Genomic DNA, 8,317 nt, shown 5'->3' with positions numbered 1-8,317 from the left:
AAAAACTGCATTTATCCAGGGTAGTTTGCAGCCTGCGATGGGGCCCAGGGAGCCTGTTGGATGGCTTGGGGTCACTGCCTGCTGGCTGCCCACATAGAGCAGGCCTCCGACGTGGGTCTTCTAGAGCAGAGGCAAAAGAACCCGCTGGACTTATGATCCCCTCTGCCAAGGCCAGGCGGACCCAGGCCTGAGCGCTGGGTCAGGCTTTTGCAAGGGATGGGTGGTATCTCATTGCCAGGGTGAGGGAGAATCACAGCTCGAGACCTCCTGTACCCTCCGTTCAGACCTTGCCCCCTGAAGTATATAGAGTGGAAGGAGGACTGTGTGGTCAGGTTAACCACAAGCGAGGATGGCTCCTTAGACCGACTCTGTCCCGGAAAGCCTCCTCCCAGGGTAACCACCCGCGCCCCAAACAAAACATTCCCTGAGACAGCCTCCTTTGGCAACTGGGAGGAAACTGGGGAAGATTTCTTCCCCAGCCTCAGTGAGATGGCATCTGCAGATGGGCCCCTCCTTGTGGTTCTTGCAAAACTCATGACTCTCATGTGACCGTCAGCATTGATGACTGAGTTTGTGGCAAGCCCAGGCTTGTTCCCCAATGGCTGCTTAGCCGAGCTCCTCTGCCCGGGAAAGATTCTGGCAGCTCACCTTTCGTCGAGATCTGCCCCCGCAGTCTTGTCCTGGCAACATTTCCAGGGGTCGATTGGAGAGACTCGGCCTGAGAGAAGAGCGTGGGAAGAGAGAATTGCCAGTCAGAATGTTTTAGAAAGCTGTACAGTGTGAATAATACCAAGCAGATTCCTTTCCTGCTGCGTCACAGTACCAGGCTGTGGGGTCAGCCCTTTATTTATCTACAAGGTGCCTGAGAGGTGGTAGTCACTGCTGTGTCGTTGCTTCCTGGGCCCAGCCTGAAATCTTAGCTTGCTTTTCTCCACCTCTGGTCTAAGAATCGCTCTCATTCACACAGATTCCCAAATCCCAGAAACAAACGTCTTTAGATTTTATTTTTCAGAAAGGTAGGAGTAGGGGGAATTAGCAACACAAAGCATTCGGGTTCCACGAGGCTCAGGATTCGCCATCGCAAAAGGACATAAGGCCGTTCTTTGTGCCCTCGTGTCTGGAGCTGCTCTGTCCACCCGCTTTATTTTCAAGGACGAAATGGCAGTTTCAGAGGATCCTCGTGTAGAAGCTCTCCGGGCCTCCAGTTCCACACAGCCGGTTTTGGGTTTTGTTTGGGAAAGGAATGTCCTTGAGGAGGGTGGAGAGGAAGACAGTGTTAAAAATAAACGACCCAGGGGCGCCTGGGTGGCTCAGTCGGTTAAACGTCTGACTTCAGCTCAGGTCATGATCTTGCAGTCCGTGAGTTCGAGCCCCGTGTTGGGCTCTGTGCTGACAGCTCAGAGCCTGGAGCCTGTTTCAGATTCTGTGTCTCCCTCTCTCTGACCCTCCCCCATTCATGCTCTGTCTCTCTCTGTCTCAAAAATAAATAAACATTAAAAAAAAAGAATTAAAAAATAAATAAATAAATAAATAAACGACCCAGCTAAAATGGAGTCATGTGTGCTAAGCCCCACCAAGATTTAATGCCTAACTTAACCGCAGCTTCAGACCAATCAGGAATGTCCAGATCAGCCCTAGTGAGGTAGTCTGCCTTGCCTTGCTCTCCCCCCAAAGGAAGGTGATCTTGCTTGAAACAATCCATTTCCTTTCGCTAATACGCCCTTGTCACACGGTATCTCGGCCTGTAAAACCCTTCTATTTTGCCCAGCTCCCTCGAGTTCCTTTCTGTGGATCAGATGGGATGCTGCCTAACTCGTTGAATCGTTGAATCCAGCCAGTTAGGTCGTTAAACTTGCTCAGTTGAATTTTGTTTTTTAACAGTAGAAAGCCATACAGGGACATCTCTGTCCAGTGTGGGGGGTGGGGCGGGGGGGAGGTAGTCTCACAGTGAGGTGGACAAATGTGGGGCTTGGGTTCTGCCTTTTTTTTTTCAACAAATAAGGCTAAAAATACCTCCACCCAGAGGGAGGAGAGCAGGCAATGCGTCAGCAGATTTCTCTGGATCAAAACAAGCTGTTCCAGGAAAACAGTCGTAAACAGAGAAACTTGGATCCCCGGGTGGGGCTGGTGATGGGTCCACCCCACCCGAGCAGGCAGGCGGCTGAAGCTTTCTCCTTCCTGGGCCGCCCACTGAGGAGCTCAGGGTTGGAGGGGGAAGGAGGACAGGAAAGGGCCCCTTGGGCAACATCTCGATTTCTCAGGGTCAGGGCCTGGGTTCCAAGTCCTTTCTCCGGTCATGGCCGCCTTCCTCTCTTATTCTGAAGCCAGCTCGGCTCTGTTTCCAAACACACACCAGCCCAGGAAAGGACCCAGGAGATTTCCTGCAGGAGCTCCCGGGAAAGGGAGAGGAGAAGGGTGAGAAAGGGGTGCTACTAGAGAATGTGCCAGAACCCTGACTCCATTGCCCACAGGTCCAGTTGCGGAGCTGTGACCTCACAGGTCACCTTGGCTCTCTACTTACAGGAAACCCTTGACTGGGGCCTTTTCCCTCTGAGCCATAAGGCCCCTTGTCTCAGAGCCTGGCAAAGGAAACTGCACAGTCACCCAGTGGTGGCTGGGAGCCCTTCCTGCCCGACCTGGCCTCGCCTTGCCTCACGGCAGCCGGTGCTGGAACAACATCCTGCCCCACCCCCACTCCCCGCTCAGCCCCCATTGGCCTCTCCTGCCCCGGCAGGAAGCTGGGCCCCGTCTCACAGTGTAGCCCTGGGCACACTTTTAACTTCTCCCAGCTAGTCTTTCCTCGTTCCCACTTCATAATTCTGACCCGGATTGTCCTGCCCAGAAGGCTCTTCACCTGGTGGCCATCTGGCCCAGCCGTCCCTCAGCTGCTTGAGGCCTCTGCCCAGAGGTCACCTTCTCAGTGGGTCCTGTGCACCCCTGGGACTTGGGCTCCTGGGGCAGGGGTTTCTGTTCCGCCCTCCGCTGGATCGCCCCGACCCCGCAGTCCCTGGCACGCAGTGGACCTCGGTGAAATGTGTTAACAAAAGCAGCCTGTGTTCCGTAAAGGTCATTCTGTCCACTGTGAGGCTCTTGACAAATATTTGCGATACTGGCAGACTGAAGGAAGGAAATGAGTGCCCAGGTCAGCAGCAGCCCCACAAATTCAATGGCAGGCCCGGATTTGGGAGCCTGTCCAACTTGGACTCCCAGGTCAAGAGACCAGGAGGAAGGGCCAGGGGCTGCTCCGTGTGGACTGGGGCCCAGCAGCTCACCCTGAATGCCTGGGGCCAGCTAAGGGAACTAGGGAAGTCTGTCTCTGCTGGAGCTGGCAGAAGGCATTTGAGGGAGAGAGTGTTGGGGTACAGACTCCCCATAGGCTGGTTTGTAAGGCAGGGGAGGAGACGGACCTAACCTACATTTCATCCTACATTTTTTTTTTACCCTGCCTGGACCAAAGGGCAGGCGGCCAGAGGAGAGGGGGAGCAGGAGAGATTAGGAGAGGGTTCCTTCCACATTTAACTCTTATCTCTCGTTGGTGCACGGAGCCTGTGGGCTCTCAGCCCTGATGCTCTTTCCTGAGGCTCTCCCCTCCTAAGGCCAGGCTTCACGCTTTGGCCAGGCCTCCAGGCCGCAACTTGGATAGTGTCGGTCCTTTGCATCTGGATCTCCTGGACCCACTGCCACATGCACCTGATACCCCTGGGCGTCAGGCCGTCGGTGCCCCGGCCCTACTGACCACCCCTGCCTTTCCTGAGTCTTGCCCAAGCTGACCTTCTGCCCGGAGCCCGGCCTTCCCTTCTCCTGCCAACTCAGTCACTGGCTCGTGGTCACCTCCCTATGTCCTAAAGCCGCTACCCCTTAAGCGCTCACCAGACCCGCCTGCCTCCTTACCCCCATGCTGAGCACCTGTGTCGTCACTTCTCAGTCCCCAGCAGAGGGAAGTCCTGTGGAACTAGGGACCCTGACCCACAAGCCTTGTCTCATTTGACCACTGCTGTGCCCCACCAGTGGCCCCCAGACCTCCTCAGTTCCCCCTGTTGCTGACTGAGCAAGTCCCAGCTTTCCTAGGCCCCACCCTTTGGCCTGTACCCACCTTGCCAGCCTCTCCCCAAGCCCCACCCACCAGGAATCCTGGTGACAGTGTCTCTGGGCAGGGAGCTGGGGGTGCTGACATCCTACTACCCCACACCCCTAGGTTTGCATAGCCCCCAAGAAGCCCTCTACCTTCTCCAGGCTGCCTGCAGCCCCCACTGCCGAGCCTCCCACTTCCACTAGGGTCCCTGCTGCTAGCTAGGGTCCCTGTCCTCAGGCCCGAGCCTCGTCTTGTCCGTAGAGTGACTCCACCAGAGCACTGGTCATTTAAACTGTCCGTGAACCTCTAAAGGAGCCTTTTCTGATCTGACCCCATGCCCCCTCCCCCCCAATCCCCCAGTGGCATCTGGGAGCAAAACGTGCCTGGCACCAGGACTTGTGTAGGCACTGGAGAAACCCTCTGAGTGGTACCCCTGGCCCCTGGAGGCTGCTGACCTTGACACCGTGAGGGAGGCCTGTGCTCTCACTGGCCTAGAATATCAGTGATTACTACAACCCCTTCCACCAAATGCCAAGGTCGAATAGGCAGGGGACACAGGAACCCTGAGAAAGAGCTGGGACTATTATTATCCTCTTGCAAACTGTATTCATGACAAGTAGTTTAAAAATAGTTGGCGGGCTCAGTATGGGTGGGGGAGGCAGGTGCTGAGAGACAGCTGGGCAGGGGGTGGGGGCCTGTGGGGCAGGGGCCGGGAACAGTCAGCTCTTGTGGGCACTGGGCAGAGCAGGACGGAGATGACTGGCCCAGGGTGTGCCCACCCCACCCCCTGGATTTCCCCACGTAGCCCTGGTGTTAAATATTTTGACTCGGTTGTCACTCTACAGAAAAACAAACAAAAAAATTCCAAAGCAGAATCTGTTTGCAGGATGCGGATCCTGATCTTTGGAAAATGTGGGTCCCCTCACCAATCAGTGCCCTTGGAGCTCCAGGCCCCCCTATCAGGGACTGTGGGACGGTGGTGGTGGTCAGGAGCCAGGGCCACTGCCCTGAAAGGGGTTGGGGGGGGGGGGGCGGAACGAATGCAGCACCAGACCGGACCCCTCCCCTCCTCCCCTGCCGGGGGAGATTCTGCCCCGGGTTCCAGGTTCCAGGGATCTGGGCAGGAAATGCCGGCTCACTGCCTCTGCAGCCCCGCTGGAGGAGCTGGAGGAGCAAAGGGCGGGCTCAGCTGCCCCCTTCTGGCTATATCTGGACCTGCAGGCAGACTCTCCCCAACTCTGCGTACCCCGCCCTTCCCACTGCCTCAGTGTCCACCTGATGGGGGCAAAAAAAAGGCAGCCAACCTTGGGGCATGCAACTTGCTGCTTCAAACTTAAGTCCTGACCCAGGCCCGACCCTGCCATCCTGTTCTGGGTGACATTGGGGTAATCCGCCTGCATTCTCTGAAGTGTGGACCTGATCTGGACAGGGAGAAAGTGTCAGGCGGCTCTAAAATGTCCTCCTTGCCTGGGAGAAGGAGGAGCAGTGAGAATCTGCCATGAAGTCTCCCACTTCCCTTGGCTTAGGGCTGGCAGTGTCTTTCAGGCTCAAGGTCACAGCCAGGCTCTGCGCGGCTCCCCCTGCTCTGTGCCTGTACCCTCTCACTGTGCTCCATTTTTCTCTATTTTATGGAATCTCTCAGGCCCTCTCCTCTAGGAAGGCTTCTCTGATCACCGAGACCCCCCTCCCTATCTGTTGTCTGTTTCCTTTGTCTCCCCCTGTCTGGGTGTGGCCAGCTCATCGGTCAGGTGCAAAGTGGCTCATATTCCTGGTCATCTGTGTTCCCATCCCCCGTGTCCCCTGCAAAGCCGACTGGACTCCGAGCTGACACCCTTTGGGCAACTCAGTCACTAATTCTCTCAACTGCTTTTGCAGGGGCGTCTAGAAGTGTTCCCTGTCACGGTCACTGCAGACCTCCCCTTGCCAGCTCTACGTGTGTGCCTTGAGGCCTTGGCTTCTCAGACTGAGCGTGCAACCTTGCCCGGTTGCTCTGCCGTATTCTGAATCCAGTGTGGCTCCTGGCCTCCTGTGGGTGTCTCCCCACGCTGCCCCACCGCTGGCTGCAGCAGCACGAAGCGCCAAGCCCTCCCCCTGTGGCCGGATCTGAGGCGCTGCGGTTGAGGCAGGAGCCGCCCGTGCCCGACCCGCTGAGAGGCCGAGATTGGGAAGGCCTGCCCAAGGGTCCCGGATGCTGTAAGTGGTGGAGAATGACCCGGGACTGCCCCGGCCTCAGAAGGGATTGCCTGTGTAGACTGTTCCAGGGACCTCTGCTGTTCGAGTTCTGAAGAGTTAGGGGGTCTGGGGGCCCTGATGGCCCGGTATCCCTGCACTGACCGCCATGGGCCTCTTCTGGTCTGGGGACCTCTGGAGCCGGGTGCTGGCTGAGCCAGGCTGTGTGTGCTAGGCTGGTAAACATAAGCCACTAGGGCAACCCAAGGGCAGCTGGTATTTTATTATTACTGTAAAAATTTTTTTTAATGGTTTTATTTACTTTTGAGAGAGAGACAGAACACAAGCAGGAGAGAGGCAGAGAGAGAGGGAGACACAGAATCCGAGGCTCCAGGCTCCGAGCTGTCAGCACAGAGCCCGACGCAAGGGCTTGAACCCATGAACCGCTAGGTCATGACCTGAGCCGAAGTCAGACGCTGAACCGACTGAGCTACCCAGGGATCCCGTATTTTATTATTTTTTAAAAATGTTTAGTTGTTTATTTTGAGAGAGAGCACGAAAGCATGGATAGGGGCAGAGAGAGAGAGAGAGACAGAGGAGAGAATCCCAAGCAGGCTCTATTGCTGGTATTTTAAAAACAAACTTTGGGGCACCTGGGTGGCTCAGTCGGTTAAGTGTCCAACTCCTGATTTCGGCTCAAGTCATGATCTCACAGTTCGTGAGCATGAGCCCCACATCGGGCTCTGCGCTGACAGCTTGGAGCCTGCTTGGGATTCTCTCTCCCCTTCTCTCCCTGCCACACCCCCCCCCCACCCCACCCCCACTACTGTGTGCTCATGCTCTTTTTCTCTCAAATAAATAAACTTTATCATTTTTTTTAAATGTTTATTTATTTTGGGAGACAGAGAGACAGAGTGGGGGAGGGGCAGAGAGAGAGGGAGACACAGAATCCCAAGCAGACTCTAGGCTCCGAGCCTGTCAGCGCAGAGCCCGAGGAGGGGCTCGAACCCACAAAGCACGGGGATCATGACCTGGGCCAAAGTTGGACGCCCAACTGACTGAGCCACCCAGGTGCCCCAATACACTTTAAAATAACAAACTTCGATGCACTGAAAAGCCCCACCCAAGGAGACCAAGACAGTAATCTATTAGGGTGGTGTCATAGGTTGAATTGGGTCCCCTGCAAAAAGATGTGTTCAAGTCCTAACTCTTGGGACCTCAGAATGTGACCTCAGTTGGAAACAGGGTTGTTGCGGATGTACTGAGTTAAGATGACGTGGCAGAAGGCGTGCCCCTAACCCAACATGACCGGTGGCCTTTTAAGAAGACGGCGACAGGAAGACAGACACACGCAGGGAGGAGCCATGTGACGAAGGCAGGGATTGGGTTTATGCGGCGCAAGCCAAGGATTGCCAGAAAAGCACCGGAAGCTAGGAAGGGGAAGGAAGGATTCCTCTGCGGCTTTCAGAGGGAGCATGGCCCTGCTGACCTCCTGGTTTCGGACTTCTGGCTTCCAGAACTGTGAGACCATAAATTTCTATTGTTTGAAGCCCACCAGCTTGGGGCAGTTTGTTATGACAGCCCCAGGAACTTGAGGCATGTGGAAGAGAGATGCATGAAAATGACTTCTGGAACGCGGTCCGTCCTCTGGGATGAGTGAATGGACGAGCCTGACAAAATCACATAAAGATACAGCCACGCGGGTTCCAGGTGGTTTCACATCTGTTACCCAACGTCACCCACAACCTCATAAAGGAGGGGTGATCATCCTCACTTCACGGAGGAAGAAACTGGGGCTCACGGAGAGGACTTCCGGCCTCACAATGGTGGGGGATCCTGACTCTGCCACCCCCTCTCCTGCCTCTGCAAACAGGTGCCTGCCTCTCATTTGCAGAGGTGTGCAAAACACAGTGCTCTGCCCTTGGGCGTGGGAAGAAACCATTAGACAGGCATCATACCTCCCCCACGAAGGGGAGGAGTAGGTATTGCTACCGTCCCCATTTTAGAGGTGAGGAAATGGAGGCCCAGAAAGGTGATATAATTTGCCTAAGGCTGCACAGCAGGGAGGAGGAGTCA

This window comes from Panthera leo, chromosome D1 (genome assembly GCF_018350215.1).
Source record: "Panthera leo isolate Ple1 chromosome D1, P.leo_Ple1_pat1.1, whole genome shotgun sequence".
Taxonomy (NCBI): Eukaryota; Metazoa; Chordata; class Mammalia; order Carnivora; family Felidae; genus Panthera; species Panthera leo.
Note: the sequence above shows the minus strand (reverse complement) of the source record.